Here is a 27,098-nt window from a genome sequence, read left to right as displayed (position 1 = left end):
AAGTGGTTTTCAAGCTTTTGCAAAGGTCTTTCAGTGTCAACTAACCAACAGCTTGAAAAGATTTACTAATTTAATACACAGAGGGTACCAAAAAATGTATACACATTTTAAGAAAGGAAAACTGTTTTAAAATTGTAATATTCAATATATACCGATAACAGAAGATGAATACAAGTCATGTTTGACTTCTGCAATTACAAGAGGTGCTCAAAGTGGTTACCATCAGCGTCTAGATACTTCTGATTACTTCAGCAGCAAACTACTGCTTGAGCAATGTGGACTTGTCAACTTGTATATATATATTTTTTGGCACCCTGGTATATTAGACTTTCTTTAGTGTTACTCACTGATCAGAAAAACCAACATCTATGAGGATGTCCCTTAAAGAAGGGTCAGCAAACCATAGCCTGTGAGCCTAAGTGGGCCCACCACCAATTTTTATAAACAAAGTTTTATTAAAACACAATCACATCCACTCATTTATACATTGTCCTGGCTGTTTTGGCACAACATTGACAGAGTTGAGTGGCTGTGACCCAAACTGTATAGATTGCTGTTTTAACCATATTACCCTGGGTGAGGTATGGTGAGGCCAGATGCAGATCAAGAGAGAAACTGGCAAGAGGTTCACAGCTTCATTATTCCACAGTTCCCTACAGGCGAATGCAACACACCATGCAGGGCCACTCAGAGAAAGCACCGGCGTCGATCACAAGGCAGAGGGACAAGGGGACCTGTGGGCAACGACCTCTGTCTGGAAAGGGAAGGATGAGGCAGGGTAGGCAGGCCTAGCTAATTTGAATCATTTCAAGGTGGCCCTGGGGCATTGGGGCTGCCTTTAGTTGTCAAGTATCTGGCCCTGGGAGGGGACACAGTGGCTGAGAGTGTGAGCACCTGATAAGGCAGGTCATTGGATACCTGGACTTAAAGGGCTGCTCAAGAAGAGGAACTGACCTGCCTCTATTCAGGACCTCCAAACTAGATCGACAGCATTTTTAAAAACTCTATTAAATCCGCAAAGCCTAAGATATTTACTATATGGCACTGGACAGAAAAGTTTGCCGACTCCTGGTCTAAAAAGGAAGTCTGGACATCCAGTCTAAGGTAGAGGTCACAACACATACCCTAAATGTGCTCTCCCCAAGTGCTTATAGAAATAACTCAGAGAATTTAAAGTAGGTAAAAAGATGAATCCACACTGGGAATGAGGGAAATATGCCCTTAGAAGTCATGGGGCCAGTTCTCAGTCCCACGGTCCACAGAGAATCCAAAGACTCAGTTCACAATGGGCCCAGGGTAAGAGGGCTATGATGCTGTGACTATCACCATGGCAACGGAGCCCAGAACTTGGGCTCTGAAGTGTAACAGACCAAAGTTCAAATTTTAGCTCCACCACTTATCAATATCAAGAATGTACTCTTGAACAAGTTACCTATATTTGTTATCTACTGCTATATAACACATTCTGCCGAAACTTAAGCAGTTTAAAATAATTATTCATTATCTCAAACAGTTTCTGAAGATCAGGGATCCAGAAGCAGCTTAACTGGGTGGTTTGGGCTCAGGATCTCAGTGTTCCTTACCCCATGGGCCTCTCAATAGGCTGCCTGAGTATCCTTACAACACTTTCCCAGAACATGTGATCTGAGAGAAAGAAAGCAACACAGTGCCCAAGAAGAAAGCCATAGTTTTTCATACCCTAATCGCAGAAGACACATACCCTCACTTCCATTGTATGTTATTGGTCCTACAGACCAGCCCTGGTATAAGGTTGCAGGGAACTACCTGAATATATAAATACCAGGAGGTAGGGATCATTGGGGACTATCTTGGAAGCTGGATACTACATTTACCGAATTTCTCCAAGTTTCAATTCTATCATCCGTAAAGTTGTAATAATAATGGTACTTGGCTCATAAGGTAATTTATAAGGTTTAGGTGAGAGAATGCGTGTGAAGCCCTCTTGCTGTGCTTGGCAGTCAGTGAAGCACTCAGTAAATGCTATCAACCTCCTTTTTGTTATTCCTACTGCTGCTACTTCCATAATAATAACAAAAGGGGGAAACTTTTGGACACCACACAGGGAAGTTCCCTGACCTTGGCTACTTTCAGGGAAACTCTCTTCCTATTCCACACAGGCCATTATAACTCTGTCTGAAAAAATAAACAACCTCAAGCAAATCCAAACTATTCTCTTCTCCTCTCATCTTGACTTGAAATATTTGAAACAGGCACCCCTAACATAATAACTCATCAAACCCATTATTATTTGAGCATTGCTCAAACACAGTTCCCTCTATAAAGATGAACCAAAAAGTTGTCAGAGAATAAAATATCCAACAGCTTAAAATGAGAGGGATTATCCCCTTTCAAATAAGCTCATCGAAGAAATTGGAGGAACTTCAGGAAATATCAACTTGAATATTTAAGACATTTATTTATTCAACAAATATTTATTGATTAATTGCTATGCAATAGGCACTGTTCTAGGAGCTATAAAACAACCTGAATAGAACAGACAAAAATTATGGAATTTGCAGGCCAGTGGGAAATAAGCAAATATATAAATAGGTTAAAAAAAAAAGGGAGGGAGTATGTTAGATGGTAGGTAAGTTAGATGTAAGGAGGTAAGTGGATATACAAGAGGAGAAGTCTGAACGGAGGATATAAATTTAGACTTTCCATTTCAGAGATGATATTTAAAACCTTGAGACTGGATGTGATTACCAAAGGAATGAGGGTAGACAGAGAAAAGAACAGGTCTGAGGTCTAATTCCTGGGTCATTTCAGCAGTTACAGATGGGAAAATAAAGAGAAAGCAGCAAAGGATTCTGAGAAGTGGCCAATAAGGTAGAAGGAAACCCAAAAGAGTGGAGTCCCAACCAGAAGCCAGTGAAGAAAGGGTATCAGGGAAATGATTATCTGTGTCAGACACCATTGATAGGTCAAGTACTGTGAGGATGTGAATTCACCAATGGATTTAGCAACACAGAGGTCACTGGTAACTTTGAAATGAGATATATTGATGAAGTGGTGAGACGAACAACAGACTGGAATGGGTGAACTGGAGATAGTGAATATATATAACTCAAGGATTTGCACTATAAAGGGAAGCAAGAAATGGGTGATAGAGGAGGATATGGGGCAATGAAAGGATTTCACTCATCATAATGGGAATAATCCAGTAGAGAAGAAAAATTTGACGATGCCGGAAAGAAAGAGAGAATTGCTGCAATGAGTCCTTGAGAAGGTGAGACAGGAAAGGATCTAGTGCCCGTGGAAGGCTGGTCTCAGACAAGCGCAGAAAGTTCGTCCACAGGAATAGGAGGGAAGACAGAGTGCCTGGGCAGCAAGACAGGAAGCAGGGTAGATGTGTCCCATAGAGCCCTGCTCCTCCTTATTACACTGCTGATGGGACAGGGTTGGAATGACCCCTCTGTTTGCCTGCATGCTTCCCTAAGACCTGTGAGAGAGCAACCATGTTGAACAACGTCATACCACCATTGCCCAGAACAAAGCCTGACACTCAACAAAAATATGAATGGCTCAATGAAGCAAAATGAGTGAACGTGAATTTTGCTTTGCAAACATAAAAAAACTGCAAAGCTAGAAAATTTAATACAAGTGTGGTAATGGCACAAGACAAAACAGATGGATCAATGAAAATGAATTTAAAAAATCTAAAAACAGACCCAAATGTGAGTATGGGTACACACACTCACCATGTGTACACATATCACATATGTACACACACAAATTACAATAAAAGTGACATTACCAATTACAGTAATAGCATAAAATACTTAATAAATGCTATTAATGCAACCTGTTAAATATTCAGGAAAAAATAATATTTGTTATGTTACATACACTACATGCAAAAATGAATTACAGATGAATTAGAGGTTTGAATTTTTTAAATGAAAGGACCAAAATATATGAATATTTGTAGACATTTAGATCAAACCAAAGCCCTGGCTATGGCTGCGACTGCAGCTCTGCCTCTAGCTCAGGACCAGGCCGCAGCTCCCAGAGGTGCCCAGGCCCCCACGAAGCCTCCAGAGTAGATGCCTCTGTCTGCCAACGTCAGAACGAAAGCACTCGTGTGACCCCTGATTTGCTATCTGCATGGGGCTGGTGTTCTCCTGTACTATTTGTACAAATAAACCCAAGGGAGGATCTGTCAATAAAAGAAAGAAAAAAGAAGACAAATATCATAAACAAAATAACAAGAAAAATTTAAATGCAAATTGTAAAGCGGAAAGGTCACTTCTAATATACATGAGATTCTAACATATTCTCTATTATATATAAAGAACTCTTAAACATGCATACAAAATACATATGCACATATATGTGTGTATGTGTATATATACGTGTATATACATCCACGTTTCCTAGCAAATTAAAAGCAAAACACCCCAGTAGCAATGAGTATACCTAGTGTCCATATCTCGGTCATTAACACCATTCCACATTATAAAGAATCATGGATCCTTGGAGAAATAAATGAATTCTAGGATTGGGAAGGTTTATAATGAGCCTGGAATATCCTGTTAGACCAGAAAGTAAGGAAATACTCCCCAAAAATGATAGAGGCTCAGAAAGACTAGGAGACAGATTGAAGCAGCTACGACAGTCCAAATTTAGGATGATTTGAGCCCCCCAAAAAAAGAAATACAAATGAATTATAAATCATTGCAAAAAAAAAAATCCATGAGTGCATATGGATGTTAGATAGATAGATAGATAGATAGATAGATAGATAGATAGATAGATAGATAGATAGATAGATAGATGAGGAATGGAGAGACAGACAGGAGAGAAGGGCGAATTCTTGCTTACAGTACCAACTATATGCTGAGTACCAACTAGAAACCATGGAGGGAGTGCTACAGTTGGAAAATCATCATTTTGCAACCATAGAAAAGACTTGTTAGGCAAGGATTATCAATGGATGCTAAATCCGTGGGGAAATTTTGACAAGGAGCACATATTTGCATAGTCTTAAAGCGTTTCTTCATAGATGGCTTATTAGTTTTAAAGGGAAAAATAGTTACTATCTAGTGGAGAAATAGGACAATGGCTTGATTAGATGACCAACATAACATTGCCGTAGTGGGGCAATGGATATGCTCAGGGCACATATTATATAAATGGCATTCCAACAAAGAATGCGTTTCCTAATCCAGTCATAAAGAAACTTCAGAGACATGAAAAATCAGGAACAGTCTAATAAAAAAAAAGAAATGAGGTATCATATTTGCAATGATCTGAATGTTTACGTCCACCCAAAATTCTGGTTAGAAACTTAATCCCCAAGGTGATGGTATTAGGCTGTGGGGCCACTGGGAGGTGATTAAGCCATGAGTGCAGAGCCCTCACGTGCGGAGACCCCAGAAAGTTGCCTCATCCCTTCCACCAAGTGAGGACATAGTAAAGAACTCTGCAACCCAGACGAGGGCCCTCACTGGGAACCCAACCATGCACTCACCCTGATCTTAGATTTCCAGCTTCCCAAACTGTGAGCAATAAATAGCTGTTGTTCATAAGCCACCAGTCTGTAGTATGGTGTTACAGCAGCCCGAATGGACTAAGACTATATTCTTTGAAATTGTCAATGTCATAAAAGACAAAAGCTGTAGAAATGTTCCAAGTTAAAGGAGCTTAAAGAGATATGACACCTAAATACAATATCTGATCTAGACTGAATCTTGAGGAAAGGAAAATAATGTTATAAAGGACATTACTGGGTCATTTGACAATATTGGGATGCTGACAGTAGATGAGTTGAAAGTGTTATGCAAATTTACTGAAGTTGATAATTGCACTTTGGTAATGTACAAGAACATTCTTATTCTTAGGTAATATACACAAACGTATTTGGAGGTAAAGGGCCATAATGTATGCAACTTTACTCTCAAATGGTTCAGGGGGAAAAATCTATGTATAGAGATTTAATAATTTAAAAACGGACAAAATATGAATAATATATGAACCTGGGTAAAGTGTATACAGGTGTTCTTTGTACTAGATCAAAACTTGCAACTTTTCTATAACTGTGAAATTATTTCTAAATGAAAAGTTGCGGGGGTTTTTTGTTTGGTTTTTAAATCAGAACAAAAAACTAACAACCCAATCAGAAAAATGGGCACAGGACATGAACAGACAACGCACATAAGAATAAATATGTGTGCTAAGTGAAATATGTCAGTCAAAGAAAGACAAATACCATATGATCTTACTTATATGTGGAATCTAAAGAACTGAATAAATGAGCAAAGTAAACAGAAATAGTCTCAGAGATATAGAGGAAAAACTGATGGTTGCTAGAAGGGATGAGGGAGAAGGGGAAGGGATTAGACAGCATAAATTGGTAACTACAATATTGCCACGGGAATATGAAAGACAGTTTGGGGAATATAATTGATAATGTTGTAATGATTTTGTAGGGTGTCAGATGGGCACATGTCTTATTAGGGAGACCATTTCAGGGATGGTGTAGATGCCTGACCACTGCACTGTACACCTGAAGCTGACACTGAATAATATTGTATGTCGACTATAATTTAATATATATTTAGTCATGTGATATGGAGTATAGTATAGGGAATAGAGTCAATGGAATTGTAATAGATATATGTGATGTCAGAGGGGTAGTAGATTGGGGGAGGGGGGTTATCACTTTGTGAGGAGTGAAATGTCTAACTATTGCATTGTTTTGTACACCTGAAACTAATAAAAGAGAGAGAGAAAAAAAAAGAAAAAATATATGAAAGAATATTTAGCCTTAGTAAGAATAAAAATGCAAATTAAAATGTCTGTCACTTCATTCAAGTCTAGCGATGTCACCTTATCAGTTAGGCTTACCTCTACTTCTCTAACTAAAACTGCACCCTTTTCATTCCTATCCCTTACCCGCTCTCTTTTTTTCAATAGCACTTAATTGCTTTCTAAACTACTAAATGATGTGCTCCTTGATTATATTTATTATGTATGTAATACATACATATCTCCTCCCCTAGAATATAAGTTTCATGAGGTCAGGGATTGTTTTTCTTCACTGATCTAACCCAAGCACTGGGAATAATACCTGGAACGCGGTCAGCAATCAATATATAGCTGTTCACTGAAGGCAGCACATTAACAAAGTTTGGTTTTTTTTCAAATAATAATAAAGTCCACAGTAAACAAGTGTGTGAATAACCCAGGCTCTCTCAAGTACTGCTGATAGGAGGGCAAACTGATTTTAAATTAACCACATATATTCATACTCATACTATAAAATGCTAAATAATCATTAAAAGTGTGATGTGCAATGCAACAAGATGCTCATTACATTGTTATGTGAAAAATACAAATTACAAAATAGCATGAACAGTATGTTTCCCCTGTATTTTTGGCAAAGAAAAAAAATTGAGAAAAGCAGTGAGTGCATATAACAAAATCTTATTTATGAGGTGAGATTACAAGTGTTTTTTACTTTCTTCTTTTGCCATATTTATTTTCTATAATGAATATGTATTAGACAAGTAGCAAGCAGGGAAAACCTTTTTTAAAAGGAGAAAATAGGAACCACCTAGTCAATATAAATATGCTTTCCTGTTTGAACAAGGATACCAGAAGAGTAAGAAAATATTTTGAAAGCTTCAATATATAGTTATATTAAATGGAAACTAGCAAACAAAAAGAGATGGGGAACCAAATGTATACAAAAATGTCTTCACTATTGTCTATTGTTTTTAAACTGTGAGAAGTATAAATGTGCATTAAATAAATTTTACATAAAGTTTCTGGATAAAGAGGCCATCCTCTTCTTGATAAGACTAGATACTCTTTTGTAACAAAATTCACAAATTCTGATCATCCCCAAAGCCACACCTAGTCTGCTGGTTGAGCACGAACCTGACTTTGGGCCTGGGCTGGGCCATGTGATGCTGTGTGAAAGCCATTCACCCCTGCCAACCAGACTAACCACTGGAAACAGCACAGCTTAGTGTGAAAATTAATTCAGGGAGGGTTAACACCACAAAACAGAATCGTTTAAAAAATTAAAAAAAAGCCTGCAGTTTATAAAATTCTAGATTCATTATGACTCCCAACACCAGGTGCAGTATAACAACTAAACATACGTAAGACATCTTTTTTAATCCATCACATAATTACGTGGACTATGAGGACATTTTGGCAACTAATATAAAATACCGCCCTCTGGTGTTGAGGTCATTCCATATTTATTAACATAACGAAAAGAAAAAAGAAATGCCTTTCTAAATATAAATACTACTACCTTGAGGAACTTGTGGTTCTGGCTTGCAAAACTCAGAACACAAAATCCCACAGGATTTTACTGGCATATATTGTGGATACCTTCCCTATTGTGTCTGAAAAATATCAAGTAACGTTATTACAAACTGTCTGAGCCAGCTCATAGCAGAGCATCTTTCCAGAAATTATATTCAACTATCTCTCTGAAGAAAAAAAAAAATTCTTAAGAGTTTCTGCTAGGAAGGGGTTTCTGGAAAATAAATCAAAGATTTTTTCCACAGGAAAATTTCTATTAATTTTGATAGGAAGAATAAAAATAAAAGTGATAATACATATATAATATATAATATGTAATATTATATATTATAGAAGTCTTTTAAAATGTGAGACAATTTTTATGAATCACTTTTAAAAATAAAATCACTTTTAAAAATAAAAGTGATTATATATATAATATATAATATTGTATATTATATATTATAGAAGTCTTTTAAAATGTGAGACAATTTTTATGAATAACAAACAACAACCTTTATAAAGAAGCTGGATTGACTATCTACTGTATTGATCTTCCTACTCCTGCCTAAAGGTACTTCAAGAAGATAATTTGGGAAGGAGGTTTTGATAGTTACACATACAGGAAATTACCTGTGCAAATTTAGCAGAAAAATTCAAAACAGTAATGAAATATAAGTAACACTGTGTTATCATCGAGCTAAACACAAACTCCAAAAGAGGTTATTTTAAAGATGGGGAAATAATGTTCAAGTTTTTTCACATAGATAGAGTTTACAATGTCTACTCAATCTGGATATATATGTATATAACAAACTCAAGTAACTACAATTTTTGACTTATCAGATCTGAGACTTAGAATTTATAGATATTGTAATACTTATTAGGAAAAAAATTACCTGAATTTCACCATTTTTGAAAGAGCTATATTTTAAGCAAATTATTCCTGTATTCTACTCATTTTATATTTAAAACTTCTTAATAAAGATTTAACAAACAAAATGATTGAAATTAATAAAAATAATATCAACCAAAGGAATTTTTGACATAAATTTCTGAAAGAAATGATACTAATACTAATTATGGCTAATTTTTATTGAATACTTAATATGTATCAGGCACTACCACGTACTTTGCCAGAATTATCCAATTTAATCATCCCAAACTTCATAAGGTAGGTATACCCCTATTTTATAGAGGAGGAAAATGAGGGTGAATATACAGAAATTACTAACTTTGCCAATATCATGCAGCTAGAAAATGGGAAGTATCCTTAAAACCCAAGAATTCTGACTCCAGGACCCACATTCTTAACTCTCTAGGGAAGAGTTGAATACTAGGGAAGAGTGTATTTGTAATAATCTGGTTATCCAAGTTTGAACAATATAAAATAAACTAATTTTCTACACTTGTACCATATAAAACAAAAGATTAATACCCAGAATTTGGAAAGAGTTCCTACAAATAAGAAACACAATCCAATACAAAAATAGGGGGCAAATATGCAGTTACCAAGTGTATACCATTTGTCCTAATCTGTCCCCTAAATTCCAACTGCTATATACCCATGCCTACTTGTTACCTCTACTTTGGCATAGCTGCCAAGAACTTATGTAAGGTAGCTGTATTAATTTCCTAAGGCTGCTATAACAAAGTACCACAAAGTGGGTAGCTTAAATCAACAGAAATTTATTCTCTCACAGTTCTGGGGGCTAGAAGTTCAAATTAAAGATGTCAGCAGGGCCATACTCCCACCATAGTCTCTAGAGAAGAGTCCTTTTTTGCCTCTTCCAGCTTCTGGTTGTTGCTGACAACCCTTGATGGTCTTTGGCTAGTGGAGCATAACTTCAATCTCTACTTCCATCCACACGTGGCCATCTTCTCTCTGTTTCTGTCTCTATGTGTCCAAATTTCCCTCTTATAAGAACACCAGCCATTGACTCAGGGCCCACCTTAATACAGTATGATCGCTTCTTAACTTGATTACTTCTGCAAAGATCCTATTTTCAAATAAAGTCAGAGTCGCAGGGTAGGACTTAAACATATCTTCTTAAGGGATACAATTCAACCCAATAAAGTGTCATTTCAAGTTCGTAAGAGTTTCTAATTCCACCAATGGGCTGTATGTGTGTATGTTTCAAACATAAATTTAAATACATTTGCATACATACAACACATAGGCATACATCCACAAATATATACACATATAAACAAACATGTTCAAAAACAGGACAATTTCTATAAAGGATAGGCTCTAGATTATACTGAATATTACACTAATTTTAATATTACTTCTATCCATTCATAAAGGAAACCTTTCTAAGAAAATGCATTTAACAATAAAAGTTTCCTGTAAGATTATTCAAACTACTAAATTATCTGGCCAAATGGTTCCTTAAAAACATTTTTTTTTTAAAACAAGCAATGTGCGAGTTCCACACCCAAACGTGACAGAGTGACTAGAATTAGACTTGACTTCCCACTGTAAACAACTCAAAACTTGGACAAAATGTATAAACAAACTGTTTTCAGACATTGAGCAATAAGCAGCACAAGACTGTGACACCAGAAAGGAGAGAAACAAACAGTGTGAGCCTTACAATTACCCTGATTTTCTGCCTGGAAGTATTTACCAAGACCCTGACATAGGTAGGGAGAGCCCTAAAAGCTTATAGCAACCTCACTGAGGTGAAAAGAAAGATAAGAGTTTTGCAAGCATGAGGTAAATGGAATTTATGGGGCAGTGTACTACCAGAGAGGAGGGAGTCATACAGAGAAAGAGCTCCAGATATGCACAGTGGTCCCCTTGAATTGCTGACTGAATTCCAAGCCATTCAGGCATAAAGTGAGACACAACAAAGCAGGGCAAAGAAAAAGCTCTTGGGAAAGGACAGATACCAGACAGACATATACTGAAAAATTACTGGAATTCACAGTGTTTGGATGTTTGATGTTTGGATACCAATCAACTAGAAGAAAATGACCTTGTTGAAAATTCTGGACATGGAGCAGATATACCAGAAAGGCCACAGATTAGTAGTAAGTAAACTAAACTAGCCTTACTGTAAAGGTTCTTCTAGAGTCAGTCTCACAAAGTTTAAAGACAAGATTCAATAAGATCAAGTTAATCCATAGATAAACCATTCAGCTTCCAAAGCAAAATAAAATTCAATACAGAATTAAGGAAAATCAAACAAAATCCATACACTAAGCAAAATGATATTTACATCATCTAGAATCAAATTAAAAATTACTAGGCATTAAAAAAAAAAACACAGAAAAATGTTACCTATAACCAGGAGAAAAATTAGTCAATAAAAACAGATCTACAAACTATTGAGAGGATAAAATAAGCAAACAAAGAATTTAAAAGAGATTCTATATATGTTCAAAGACTTCAAAGAAAACCTCATCACAGTGAAAATAAAATTTAGAAGAACCAAATGGAACATCTATAGATGAAAAATACAATATCTGAAAAGGGAAATTCACTTCATGGCCTTAAAAGCAGACTGGATACTGTAAGAGAAAGGATTGGTACATTTAGAGACAAAGCAGTAGAAACTTTCCAAATTAAAGGACAGAGAAATTTAAAAGCCAAAAAGAAGAAATTAACAGAGCCTGTGTGATCTTGTCAGAAGTTATGACATGTTCTGACATATCTGTAATTGAAGGTGGAATGTGGGCAGAAAAAATATAGAATAGTGGAAATTTTTTTAGATTTTTCTGAAACAATAAACTCACAGGTACAAGAATCTCAACAAACTCTAAGTATGAGAAAACAATGCAAGGAATCATCAGAGTCAAATTGCTAAAAACCAAGAAGAGAAAAGCTTAAGAACACCTAGAGATAAAGAGTCATTAAGGATAGAGAAATCAAGATAAGAATTATCACATACTTGTCTTCAGAAACAACGCTAAGCTGAGAGACAATGGACTAACACCTTTAAAGTGCTAAATATACAGAGGGTGCCAAAAAAATGTATACACATTTTAAGAAAGGAAAAAAATTGTATTAAAATTGTAATAATATATACTGATAACAAAAGATGAATACACGTCATGTATATACATTTTTTTGGCACCCCCACTATACATTCAACCTGAAAAAAAAAATCATTAAAAATTCCCCCTAAAATGTCATTCAAAAAAGTAGACTTAACACATATTTTTTCATACGAACAAAGCTAAGAGAATTTGTTGCCAGAGACCCACAATATGGAAAATTATAAAAAAAAGTTTCTTCAGGATGAAGAAAAATGATTCCAGATGGAAAATCAAATCTACAAGACAGACTGGAGATAATCAGAAATGGTAAATAGTTGAATAAACATAAAAGACTTTTTCCTGTTAAGTTTCTTTAAAAGCTAGTTGACTTTTAAATGCAAAAATAATAACAATATATTATAGAGTTTATAAAATATATAGAAGTAAAATGTATAATAACAATAGCCCAAAAATAAGAGGTGCAAGTGGTATAATGTGAAGTGGTATTTGTGAAGTGGTATAATAGTTTAAAGTAGTCTGATAAGTCAAAGATGTATATTGTAAACTCTAGAGCAAATACTAAAAACAAAACAAAGAGGTAGAACTTATCAGTCAATAGAAAAGTTAAAATGGAATATTTAAAAATAATCCAAAAGACAGCAGGAAAGAGGAAAAAAGAAAAAGAATAAGAAAACAGATGAGGTCATCAGAAAACAATTAGCAAGATAGATTTAAAACAACCACATCAATAATTATATCAAATGAAATGACATAAACACTCCAATTAAGTCTGAAAGTGTTAAAAGGAATAAAAAGCAACTGTATATTATCTACAACACTAAGCATAAGAAAACTGGAATCGCAATATTAAAGTAAGATAATATAGAGATTGGACCTACAGAAGAGCACCGAAATATACCAAGCAACTACTAACAGAACTAAAGGGAGAGATTGACCAAAACACAATTATAGTAGGGGACTTAAATACATCATTGACAGCTATGAATAGATCATCCAAACAGAAAATAAATAATGAAATAGCAGCCCTAAATGACACATTAGATGAAATGGACATAATTGACATATATACAGCACTTCATCCTAAAACATCAGACTATACATTCTTTTCTAGTGTACATGGAACATTCTCAAGGATAGACCATATATTGGGACATAAAATCAGCCTCAGCAAATTTAAGAAGATTGAAATCATACCAAGTATATTCTCTGATCACAAGGCTTTGAAATTGGATATCAACTGCAAAAAGAAAGCAGGAAAAAACACAAATACATGGAGATTAAACAACATACTTTTAAAGAACGACTGGGTCAAAGAAGAAATTAGAGGAGAGATCAAAAGATACATAGAAACAAATGACAATGAAAATACATCCTACCAAAATTTTTGGGATGCAGCGAAAGCAGTTTTAAGAGGGAAATTTATATCATTACAGGCCTATCTCAAGAAACAAGGAAAATCCCAAATAAATAACCTCATGTTACACCTTAAAGAACTAGAAAAAGAAGAACAAGTGAAACCCAAGGTCAGCAGAAGAAAGGAAATAACAAAAATCAGAGCAGAACTAAATGAAATAGAGAACAAAAAGACAATAGAAAAAATTAATGTGACAAAGAGCTGGTTCTTTGAAAAGATTAACAAAATTGACAAACCCTTGGCTAGATTCACTAAGATTAAAAGAGAGAAGACACTAATTAACAAAATCAGAAATGAAAAAGGGGAAGTTATCACAGACACCACAGAAATACAAAGGATCATCCAAGAATACTATGAAGGACTATATGCCACCAAATTCAATAACCTAGAAGAAATGGACAAGTTCTTAGAAACATATAGCCTTCCAAGGCTGAACCATGAAGAACTGGAAAATCTAAACAGACCGATCACCAGTAACGAAATTGAATCAGTCATCCAAAACCTTCCCAAAAGCAAAAGTCCGGGACCAGATGGCTTCACTAGTGAATTCTACCAAACCTTCAAAGAGGATCTAATACCAATCCTGCTCAAACTCTTCCAAAAATTGAAGAAGAGACAGTACTCCCTAACTCATTTTATGAGGCCAACATTACCCTGATACCAAAACCTGGTAAGGACAACACAAAAAAAGAAAACTACAGACCAATATCTCTGATGAATACAGATGCAAAAATCCTAAACAAAATTCTAGCAAATCGAATACAACAATGCATTAAAAGATTATTCATCATGACCAAGTGGGGTTCATCCCTGGGGCACAAGGATGGTTCAACATCCGCAAATCCATCAATGTGATACATCACATAAACAAAATAAAGGACAAAAATCATATGATTATATCAATTGATGCAGAAAAAGCATTTGACAAGATACAACATCCATTTATGATTAAAACACTTAATAAAATAGGTATAGAAGGAAAATACCTTAATAAAGGCCATATATGACAAGCCCTCAGCTAATCTCATAATTAATGGTGAAAAACTGAAGCCCTTTGCTCTACGCTCAGGAACACGACAGGGCTGTCCCCTATCACCTCTGCTTTTCAACATAGTGTTGGAAGTCCTTGCCAGAGCAATCAGGCAAGAGAAAGAAATAAAAGGCATCCAAATTGGGAATGAAGAAGTTAAATTATCACTCTTTGCAGATGACATGATGCTATATATAGAAAACCCTAAAGACTCCACCAAAAAGCTATTAGAAACAATCAACGAATACAGTAAAGTTGCCAGCTACAAAATCAACGTACAAAAGTCCATTGCATTCCTATACACTAACAATGAAATCTCAGAGAAAGAAATACAAAAAACAATTCCTTTTGCAATTGCAGCAAAAAGAATAAAATGCCTAGGAATAAACTTAACCAAGGATGTGAAGGACCTATATGCTGAAAACTATAAGACATTTTTGAAAGAAATTGAAGAAGACACAAAGAAATGGAAAGACATTCCGTGCTCATGGATTGGAAGAATCAACATAGGTAAAATGGCCATATTACCCAAAGCAATATACAGATTTAATGCAATCCCCATCAAAATCCCAATGGCATTTCTTAAAGAAATAGAACATCAGATTTGTTTGGAACCACAGAAGACCCCGAATAGCCAAAGCAATCTTAAGGAAAAAGAACAATAATGGAGGTATCACACTCCCTGACTTTAGCTTGTACTACAGGGCTACAATAATCAAAACAGCATGGTATTGGCAGAAAAACAGACACATAGACCAATGGAATAGAATTGAGAACCCAGAAATAAAACCACATAAATATGGACAGATAACTTTTGACAAAGAAGCAAAAAACATACAATGGAGAAAAGACAGCCTCTTCAATAAATGGTGCTGGGAGAATTGAATAGCCACGTGCAAAAGAATGAAACTGGACTGCTATCTGTCACCATGTACCAAAATTAATTCAAAATGGATCAAAGACTTAAGCATAAGACCTGACACAATAAACTGCATAGAAGAAAACATAGGTACTAAACTTATGGACCTTGGATTCAAAAAGCATTTTATGAATTTGACTCCAAAGGCAATGGAAGTAAAAGCTAAAATAAACGAATGGGACTATATGAAACTTAAACGCTTCTGCACAGCAAATAAACCATCGACAAAATAAAGAGGTCACCAACTGAATGGGAGAAGATGTTTGCAAACATTGCCTCCTATAAAGGGCTAATATCCAAAATATACAAGGACTTCATGAAACTCAACTAGAAAAAACAAACAACCCAATTGAAAAATGGGTAGAGGACCTGGAGAGACATTTCTCCAAAGAGGACATACAAATGGCAAACAGAAATATGAAAAAATGCTCAACATCACTAATCATCAGAGAAATGCAAATAAAACCATATGCGATATCACCTCACCCCAGTCAGAATGGCTATCATCAACAAGACAAATATTAACAAGTGTTGGAGAGGCTGTGGAGAAAAAGGAACCCTCATACACTGTTGGTGGGAATGCAGACTGGTGCAGCCGTTATGGAAGGCAGTGTGGAGGTTCCTCAAAAAATTACGAATAGAATTACCATATGACTCAGCAATCCCTCTCCTGGGTATCTACCCAAAAAATCTGAAAACATTTATACATAAAGACACGTGTGCTCCAATGTTCATTGCAGCTTTGTTTACGGTGGCCAAGACATGGAAACAACCAAAATGTCCTTCGATAGATGAATGGATAAAGAAGTTGTGGTATATATACACAATGGAATACTATTCGGCGGTAAGAAAAGATGATATAGGAACATTTGTGACAACATGGATGGATCTTGAGAGTATAATGCTAAGCGAAATAAGTCAGACAGAAAAAGCAGAGAACCACATGATTTCACTGATATGTGGTATATAAACCAAAAACAACAAAAGAACAAGACAAACAAATGAGAAACAAAAACTCATAGACACAGACAATAGTTTAGTGGTTACCAGAGGGTAAGGGGGGTGGGGGGTGGGAGATGAGGGTAAGGGGGATCAAATATATGGTGATGGAAGGAGAACTGACTCCGGGTGGTGAGCACACAATAGGATTTATAGATGATGTAATACAGAATTATACACCTAAAATCTACGTAATTTTGCTAACAATTGTCACCCCAATAAATTAAAAAAAAACACAACAATTACCTTCATAATACCTTCAAAATAAAATTTCTTATGAATAAATTTAACAGAAGTATAATATTTTAACTCTGAAAATATGAATACAAAAAATATAAATATAAAACATGTTGAAAGAAATTTAAAAAGACCTAAATAAATTGAAAGATATCCCATGTTCATGGATCAAAAGACTTAATATTGTTAAGATGACAATACTCCCCCAAACTGGTCTACAGATTGAATGCAGTACCCCTCCAAACCCCAGCTGCTTTGTTTTAGCAGAAATTGACCAGCTATCCTAAAATACATAAGGAAATGGAAAGACCCAGAACACCCAAAGCAATCTTGAAAAAGAACAAAGTTGGAGCACTCACACTTCCCCAATTCAAAATTTACTACAAGGCTACACTAATTAGGACAGTGTGGTACGGACATAAGAATAGACATGCACATCTACTGAGAGTCCAGAAATACAATTGAGAGTTCAAAAATAGACCCTCATATTTATAGTGAATTGATATTTGATGAAAGTGCCAAGACAGTTCAAAAGGGAAAGAACAGTATTTTCAACAAATAGTGCTGAAACAATTGAATATACACACATAAAAATGAATAAAGAGAATCTCAGCCAGTCTGCAAGTGGCCTCAGGTCAGCCGGCTGCCTTTCACCAGTCTTCAAGCCTTAAGTCTTTCTTTTAGTCAAAATGAGTGATAAGCCAGACTTGTCTGAAGTGGAGAAGTTTGACAGGTCAAAACTGAAGAAAACTAATACTGAAAAAAAAAAAAAAAAAATACTCTCCCCTCAAAGGAAACTATCCAGCAAGAAAAACAGTGTGTTCAAACATCATAAAATGAGGATCTTCTCCCGAGATCAAATTTCAACATTGCCTGAGTGTCTGGGTTTAAAGCTTGCTTTTTTGTAAACCTATGTGTTTGTAGAGATTTTAGGCATCTTCTGATGTCTTCCCACTCATACTTTCTGGGTAAGAGGTGAGGGGGTAGCCAGTGTCCTCTTACCTTCATTTTTAAACTTTCCATTGGTGAGAAAACTCCAGCTGGCAGATGCTGTCCATAATCTCACCACTGATGACCTTTGTATGTGTTGTCCTTGCATCCCCAAAGAATAAGCCACTTTCAACCTTTACAATTGATGTCTCCATTGTTCTATAATCTTCATAAAGTGGCATGCATTTATAGCTTCTCACAGTTTATTTTCATTTCTTACGCAGAGATAAAATAATAAATATAATCATTATGTTGGAAAAAAATGAATAAAGATGAATCTCTTCTTTATATAGGACACAAAAATTAACTCAAAATGCACCATAGACCTAAATGTAAATGGTAAAATTATAAAACTCTCGGAAGAAAACATAAGTGTAAATCTTCATGATTTGGGGTTAGGAAAAGCCTATTTAGATGTGACACTAAAAGTACAAGCAACCAAGTGGAAAAAATAAATAAACTGGATTTCATAAAAATTTAAAAATTTTGTGCTTGAAAACACACTATCAGGAAAGTAAAAAGACAACCCGTGAAATAAGAGAAAAATATCTGCAAATCTGATGAGGGACTTGTATCCAGAATATATATAGATTTAAAAGATAAACTCTTGTAACTCAATAGTAAGAAGGCAACCCAATTTAAAAATGGGCAAAGAACTTGAATGCTAATTTATGCAAAAAAGATATATAAATGACCAATAAGTACATGTAAAGATGCTCAACATCATTAGTGATCAGGAAAATGCAACTCAAAAGCACAATGAGATACCACTTGACACCCACTAGAATGGCTATAATAAAAAAAAGACCTAATAATAGCAAGCATTTATGAAGATGTGGAGAAACTGTAACCCTCATAAACTGGGGATGGAAAATGGCACAGCAACCTTGGGAAACAGTTAGGTAGTTTCTCAAAATGTTTAATGTAGACTACCCACCCACGATACGACCTAGCAATTCCTAAGCATATATTCAAGAGAAATTAAAATATATATCACACAAAAGCTTGTATATGAATGCTTGGCATTATTCACAATAGCCAAAAAGTAGAAACAACCCAAATTTCCATCAACTGACAAATGGCTAAACAAAATGTAGGGTATCCATATAGTAGAATATTATTTGACTAGAAAAAGGAGTGAAGTACTCATACATGCTACAACATGGATGAACCTTGAAAACATTATGTTAACTGAAAGAAGCCAGTCACAAAAGACTACCTATTACATGATTTCATTCATATGAAATGTACATAGCAGGAAAATCTAAAGACACAGAAAGTAGATTAGGGGTTGCCTACAATTGGGGGAGCAGGCTGGAAGGCTAGGCGGGTGATAGCTAAAGGTACAGGATTTCCTCTGCAGGTGATGAAAATGTTTTAAAATTGGCTGTGATGATGGTTGCACATATCTGTGAGTATACTAAAAACCACTGTATTATTATATACTTTAAATGAGTGAATTGCATGCTCTGAACTATATATCGATGAAGCTTTAAAAAAAGAAAGAAAAGCCTGATACCTGATATTAAAATGTTAAATAAGAAAGCAGTATCCTGGTCACATGTTTGGGGTTTTTTTAAGTACAAAGGTAATTACTAGAACAAAAATATCAACCTTCTTAAATATCCAAATAAATTTAAACAAAGAAAATATCAAGTAGAGAATACAGCAAATATAATACACATCATAATTATAAAATAATATGACAGCATTGAGACCACTAATGTGACCATCACTGTGTATGGGCTTAAGTCCATTGAAAGAATTAATTAACTTATTAAAAGAAAAAGATTTCCAGTTTGGCTCACAAAGCAAGATTCAACTATATGCTGTATATAAGAGACACACATGAACAAAGTGGTTGAGAAAAGCTAAAAATAAAGGGATGAGCAAAGGTATAACAGGAAAACAGAAACAGTAAGAAAGCAGTGAAGTGACAAGGCCTGATTTGCATTTTAAAAGCATGTCTCAGGTTTGTGTATGGAAGATGGATTGAAGAGTGTTATATAAATAGACCAAAGATGACATCTGTACATTGGCCACTAGGTTGTTTATTTCTTCACCGTAGGCTGAGACCGGTTAGCTCAAAAGCCCACTGCCACCAAGCTCAAATTTGTACAAATCCAATCATTTAAAAATAGCCTGATCAAGCAGATTTTCAGCCATTTGGGGCCTCCCTGCCTTTCATAGTCAACAAAACTATACCCAGCATCTGAAGGCCATTGATAAGACAGTGCCTTGTGGTTCTGAGACCTCAAGTTGCTCGGACCCAGAGACTCCCCACTGAGCTGCTGAGGGACACCACCTAGATATGGAATCCCCCCTGCCACCTAGAGGCCCCTTGCCCCACCTCTCCATCTGAAGAGCAACTCCCAGCTTCTGGCCTCTGGACAGACTCCAGCTGAGAGGGATTTCCTTGGCTGGGAACCATCAAAGAATCGCCCAATAAAGCTTGTGTGTGCCACTGCCATCTTGTGGTCATACCATTTTCCTTGCTCAGCCCTCAAATCCCCCCAAGCCCTCTGTAAGGGACAGTCTCCAAGATGAAAGATGTCAATGGCCGGACTAGAGTGAGGGGATGTGGACGTAGAGAAAGGTGGATGGGAGCTCTAGAGGCATATCTACAAAAGAATCGTAATGTTAGCACAGACAAGGAAATTAGGAAAAGGTGGTCGTGTCCCTCAAAAATCACTATGTCAGTAGGACCTGTAGACCACAGGTAAAAAGCAGGGGTTCCGTTTCCGTGGTAAACATGGAAGTCCTACCCAGACAGCCTAGCACACAGAATAAGCTCTGCACCTTTAAGCCAGTCTGCTTCTCAGACTTCTTTCGCATCAATCCCTGGTAAGAAATACATTCTCTATAATGTTCCTGCGTGTTTGTGTATGTGTCTGTGTGTGTCTGTGTGTGTGTGTATGTGTGTGAGCGCGCGCATGTGGACACACATATACCTATAAAAATTCACAAAGCTATAGTTATCTTCACTGTTCCATGTATTTGTATTTTCTATTCACTTCTTTTTCTTTTAATGCAGGTCATGAGCCTTTATATTGATTTCATGATCTAGGTACCAACGTTAACAGCCTGCAGTTTGAAAAACCCTGCATTTAGTGATGATTGTTTATTTTTCTCCTCCTTGACTATTTCCTTGGATTTAAGATGAAAATGAGGAAAAAGTGATTTTTTCAGAAGTTTCCCTTCTTTTGTCCATGTTGCTGGTCAGTTCCAGATTTTCCCGGAAGTCCATACGTTGACTTGTTGGGGCCAACAAATGCTGAATTAAAGGAGTGGCTAGAACTTCCTGGCTAGGACAGCCCTGAAACAGAAGGAAAGGAGCTCTGGATGGTGTTTCCGCCTGGTAATGAGGAGTGCTCCTAGCACCCCACTCACTCCTCAGCCCTGGGATTCCTGTCAGATTACATCCACACTTTCTGGGTAGTCTATTATAAATGGAATTTAGGAATAAGGGAAATTGCTTAAAAAAAATGAGAAGTTTGAGATACATTCATACATTCTTTTATATGTATGCAATAGCACATAAATGAAATATATGTAAGAACTCTGTAAAAGTACTTTAAAAAGATGAGAATCTCAATATTAAATTAATTAACGTTACTGAGACCAGAAGAAACAAGGATCCAAATGCTTAAAAATGTCCCTTTACTTTTATTTAGAATAAAAACATTCCATAGAAAAAGAATATTTTATAAATAAATACAACAGAACAAGTGACCTACAGTTTGACTCCTCTACAGCCTGCAGTATCCACAGTCATTTTTTGAACACAATGTATTTTACGAATAAACTTCTACACTTTTAAAATTGAGTTTTCTCTTTTTGAAGTACAGCTTCAAGCAACTACAAGTTTCCATCCTGCTAACCCCAGGCAGCAGTTGCTTTTAACTTCTATCTTTTATTTAAAAAACTTAATTGGAAGTTTTTGTAGCCAGAAGGAGCACTTCAAAGAAAGGGGGGGGGGAATGCCAAAAATTAATACTTTATGTCAGAGGTTAGTAGGGAAAGAAACAAAGATTACAGAAACGAGGGGTTAATGGTATATAAGAAAGTGGTGGAAGAAGGCAGGAAACGGACTAAACAAAGAGGGAAAAGGGAAACCCATAACATTGAAACAAGATGTGGGGTACCATTATCCTCACCCTGAGCAGGATGAGATAACACTAGGCTTAGAGCAGCATTTATAATTTTCCCCACAGGCCCTGTACATGGATCCACCCCCCACTCAGTCATTTACCCCTGTCCACAATTACACATCAAGGGACCACAGCTCTCCTATGCTTTGATTTCTAGAAATTCCTATCACTGGAGATCCTAAATCAACTCTGACAAAACCATATTAAAACTTCAAGCATAATTTAGTGCTCTGTCGTCGAGGAGAGTATGATCAGAGGAAGGTGGCTCTGGACAGGGAGGGTTAAAGGACCAGGGTCCTTTCCCACCTCTGCCACCAGCTGAAGTGAGACTTTGGGCTGGCCCCTTCCCCTTTCTGGAGCTCAGTTATGCTATGGTAAAGTGAGAGGGATGAAGGACATTTCCTAGATTCCTTCCAGCTCTGATAACCTATCACTCAGCGATTGAAGTGAATCTCCCATATCACTCACCAGTCATCTGATAAACAGGTAAATGAGACGAATATCCAAGGCTTGCTCACAGAGATCCTTAGACATGAAGTAAATAATAGATCCTAATTATGTCAAATAAGGAAATTTTCCCACATTTGGACAGATTCTCAAGATCAGAATAGCTATGTAGGCACCTCACTGGTCCCAGACAGGCAAGACTTCTCTTTCATTAAAAATCATAAGAGCCTGTTTTCCATGCTCTGCTTTATAAGACTTTGCCTAGCAGCCAATTTCGGAACCAATTCCCAACATGATCTAATAGGCTCCATCTGTGATAAAAGGAACTTTGGGGCAGGTGACTGGAGTGATGGGGGAGAAGGCCTGATAACGAACACTGAGCTGGCCTGAGAGGCAAGGGCACTGATCAGCCTTTCCTAAACATGAATCTCAAGCCTTCCTCAGAGCCTAGCAAATGCCCTGGCTTCCAGATGGGCTCCGTAAATGCAGGGAGGCACCATGCTGCAGTGCAATGAGGCAGCAGATTCTGAATAGAATGCTCTTTGCCACAGAAACTGAGGCTAACAACCAACCAAGGACCAGCTCACTAACAGCCCACTGACAGAAGGGCCAAATTGGCCAGTTTGCCATTCCACAGCCCTCTGGATGTAAAACTGCCCAGCACACAGACCCAGTTAAATTAGGGATGGGCACGTGTCCCAAGGGCAGCTAACTCATAGGCAGGCCAGGTCTCCTATGGTGACATCCCGAGCAAAATGCTAAGGTAGGCCAATCAGGGTCCCCTGCTGGGCAATGTGAATGGGAACTGAAAACAAAGCAGTCAGTGATGGGAGAGGAAGGTCAAAAGTCCTTCCAAAGGCCAATTTCTGGCTGAAAGGTCAAAAGTCATGATGGAGAGAAGCTAGAGAGGCCCTCATGGACTTAGGGGCCAGAATAAACAGACTTCACAGAGCAAGCCCTAGCAACTACATGCACGTACGCAGGCACTGATTGACATGCTAAACAAAATGGGAGGGGGAAGTTTAATCTATAATAGAGTTCAACAGAAAAAAAAGGGGAAATTCCTACATACCAGAGACAAAGAGGAAACCAGAGTGAGGAGCATAAACTAAAGTTGAATAGCCTTGAAGGCAAAAAAACATTATATGAGATAAAGCAGGTCACCATATAATAAAAGGTGCGATTTTAAACTTGTACACACCTAATAATGTGGCTTACAAAGTATAAATCAAAAATTAAAGAATTACAAGGAGGAACTGGCAAATCCACAATCATGGTAGATTTTAACAAGCCTCTCTCAGCAATTTACAATCTAGGGCACAAAAATTAATAAAGGTTTAGAAAGAACATTTGAAAAACAGCTTGACCTAATTAACCAATAGCTAAAGAATATATACTCTTTTCATTCACATGCAGCATTTATAAAACTGACCATTCAAAATGTAAGACAGATCATAACAAATATTAAACACTCCAAAGCATACCTGCCTTATTCTCATTAAAGGCAGTTAAGTTAGAGATCAATAACAAAAATACTTTTTTAAAATCTGTATATTTGGAAATTTTTAAATACCAGAAATACACACCGTTCATTGAAAAAAAATCATCATGGAAATTAGAAAGTGTTTAGAATGGAAAAACATAAATTTAAATACAGCATGTCAAAACCAGTAGAATATTTGCACTTCCACATGAGATATAGAAAGTTGCTAAAGAATGTTGCTCCAACCCTAACAACAAGAAAAAAGTGGTTAACCACAAAATCATAGTCTCTTCAGGTATAACAGAGTGGAAAATGCAATTAAACCTAGTGAAACAGAATCCGTAAACAGACATACATACCATAGTTGCCTTCATCCTTACTACAGCAGAACATGGCAGAAGAGGCCACCACAAATGGGTAAAGCATTTAACTTTTAATGAATTTCTGGAGATTAAACAAAGGTTTAGAGGGGGAGGGGGGAATGAGGTGGAAGAAGGGGGAAAAAAGAAAAACAGAAAGAAAAGCAAGCCATAAAACACACATTTCTGAAAAGAACTTGAATCCAGAAGATACGTGAATAAAGTCCTACATATCAATAATAAAAATACAAACAATCCAATTTTTAAAAAATGAGCAGAATTAATAATAGGCTACTCCTATAGCAGGTTTAATAAAAGCAAAGGAACTTAAAAGGCTTGCTTTGGGCACCAAAAGACAAGTAGATCTCTGAATCCACCTGCCAGAATCTTAAAAGTTTATAAAGAGGCCTTAGCTGGGTTCAGTCACGTATACATCCAGATGGTCTCAACAACACATTGCTCTCTCAAGCCTGCAAGGCTGCGTCCTTGAACTGGCTTCTGCTGTAGGAACGGAGAGCAGAGTATACATTCCAAGGACGGGGAGGGAGTGAGGCGCCTCCAACTGCCCAGGTCTAGCTCGCAGGTCACCCAGCGGTCACATCCTCCCCATGAGCTCCTCCAAAATATAGACACTTGACAAAAGAAGGTTTCTGAATAGCCATGGAGCACATGAAAAGGTGCTTACCATTATTATGAAAAAGGAAATGCAACTCAAAACCACAATGAGATACCACTACTCTTCACTACTCCTCCCATTAGAATGGCTAAAAATTTTAAATGTCAGAGAGAATATGGACCAGAACTCTAATACATTGCTGGAAAGAGTGTAAAATGCAAATACCATTTCGAAAAGCAGTTTAGCCGTTTGTTAAAAAGTTAAACATATACCTACTCCTTTTTCAAGTTTTGCTATAAAGGAAGGAGAGAAGTAAGTCAACTCTAGAGAAGGATATATGATAAAGAAGCCTTTTGTATCTTAAAATAGGTAATATTATAGCAAATACATATATGCTGATGGGAATGATCCAGTTGATAGGGAAAACTTGATGATACAGAAAAAGGAAAAACTCACCCGAAACTAATATAATATTGAACATCAATTGTAATTGAAATAAATAAATAAATAAAATATAAAACTCTACAAAAGAAAGAAAACATTAAAGTAATCCATATGTAGTAAAGGTAAATATTATTTTGTGGGGGAGAAAAAGAGAAGGGAAAACCTGTTGGAGCAAAGTGCTTGAGAGGGCAAAGGAAGTTGGCATCCAAAGTAACAGGAAGAAAGGCAACATGTACCCAGAGGGACGCAGTCATTGTGCCAGTGAGGTGATGGGAAGTACGAGGTCTGACAATTAAGTTCGCAAACTTGTTGCAACAAAGTTGCTAACTTTTTTTGATATCAAAGAGATTATTCATTATGGATTTGTACCAGTTAGACAAACCATTAACCAAGTTTACTATTTGGAAGTGCTGAAAGGCTGCATGAAAAACAGACGACTTGAACTTTTCGCCAACAATTCATGGCTTTTCCATCACAACAATGCACCAACTGACATGACACTGTCTGAGAGGGAGTTTTTAGCCAATAAACAAATAACTGTATTGGAACACCCTCCCTACTCACCTGATCTGGCCCCCAATGACTTCTTTCCTTACCTGAAGATAAAGGAAATACTGAAAGGAAGACATTTTGATGACATTCAGGACATCAAGGGTAATTCGACAACAGGTCTGATGGCCATTCCAGAAAAAGAGTTCCAAAATTGCTTTGAAGAGTGAACTAGGTGCTGGCATCAGTGCATAGCTTCCCAAGGGGAGCACTTCGAAGGTGACCATAGTGATATTCATCAATGAGATATGTAGTACAGTACTTTTTCTAGGATGAGTTCGCAAACTTAATTGTCAGACCTCGTATGCAGGTGTTCTTCGATTGTTGAAGGTGAGAATGAGAGAGAAGGTATATGAAGTTTCAGGAAAAAGGAGAAGTTGTTAAAGAGTCATCTGGGAGAACTCCTTTGCCCTCTTCTCTATACTCTGACCTAGAGAAATCGGCCAATTTAAGGACCTGCTGCTCTCAGTACCCTAACTGATGAAAAGGGTTCCCATGTGTGTGTGTTTATACATTACAGTTAATGTAAATACTTACTTTTTACCATGAGATAACAGAAGTGATGACCATTTCCTACATAAAGGAATTTCGCTGTACTCCCTCCTCTCTCTGTTCTCAACTGCGTAGTTTAGGGGTCACCTAACAATGATACACTGATCCTGGCACACATCACACCCATTGCTTTAGGGAGCTAGTCCCTTTTAAGGGGATAAATCTAATAATCTGTGTGAAGAAAATCGTGTCCTAACTTCTCTATAAAGCACGTTAAGAGCAGAACTATGACTTAATGCCTCGTAAGCCTTAAATATTCCACCTTAAAATGCATCACGTTCACATAAACAATAGATAACAGCCTGGAAATTCAGAAGCAGATAATGCAGCTTTTGGCATCGACCTTGAAGGTTCATTTCCTCCATGGCAGCCCAGTCTCTACGGCCCATTCATACATGATGTAGGAACAGCTTCCATTAATATGATGCTTCTGAGTGGATTTTCATCACCCTGGTTGGCGTTGGGGTTAGGGGATCCAGACACTCTAAAAGCCAAAGAACTATGTGTATTCAGCTCCCCCACCCTCACCATATACACACTAAGATTGTAAGTAAATATACCTGTGGACAGAAACTGCACTACACCAAGAATCAAGACCCCAGAACTGGGAGGATCCT

The 27,098-nt window shown here is 36.7% G+C and overlaps 1 pseudogene; it reads left to right on the top strand.

Annotated features, from left to right (window-relative positions):
* Window positions 1-17,579: 17,579 nt before the first annotated feature.
* On the top strand, window positions 17,580-17,725 carry LOC109453151 (thymosin beta-15A; annotated as a pseudogene).
* The last annotated feature ends 9,373 nt before the right edge of the window (window positions 17,726-27,098 follow it).

The sequence above is a fragment of the Rhinolophus sinicus genome, linkage group LG11 (genome assembly GCF_036562045.2).
Source record: "Rhinolophus sinicus isolate RSC01 linkage group LG11, ASM3656204v1, whole genome shotgun sequence".
NCBI classification, from domain to species: Eukaryota; Metazoa; Chordata; class Mammalia; order Chiroptera; family Rhinolophidae; genus Rhinolophus; species Rhinolophus sinicus.
This window is presented reverse-complemented; position numbering and strand designations above follow the sequence as displayed.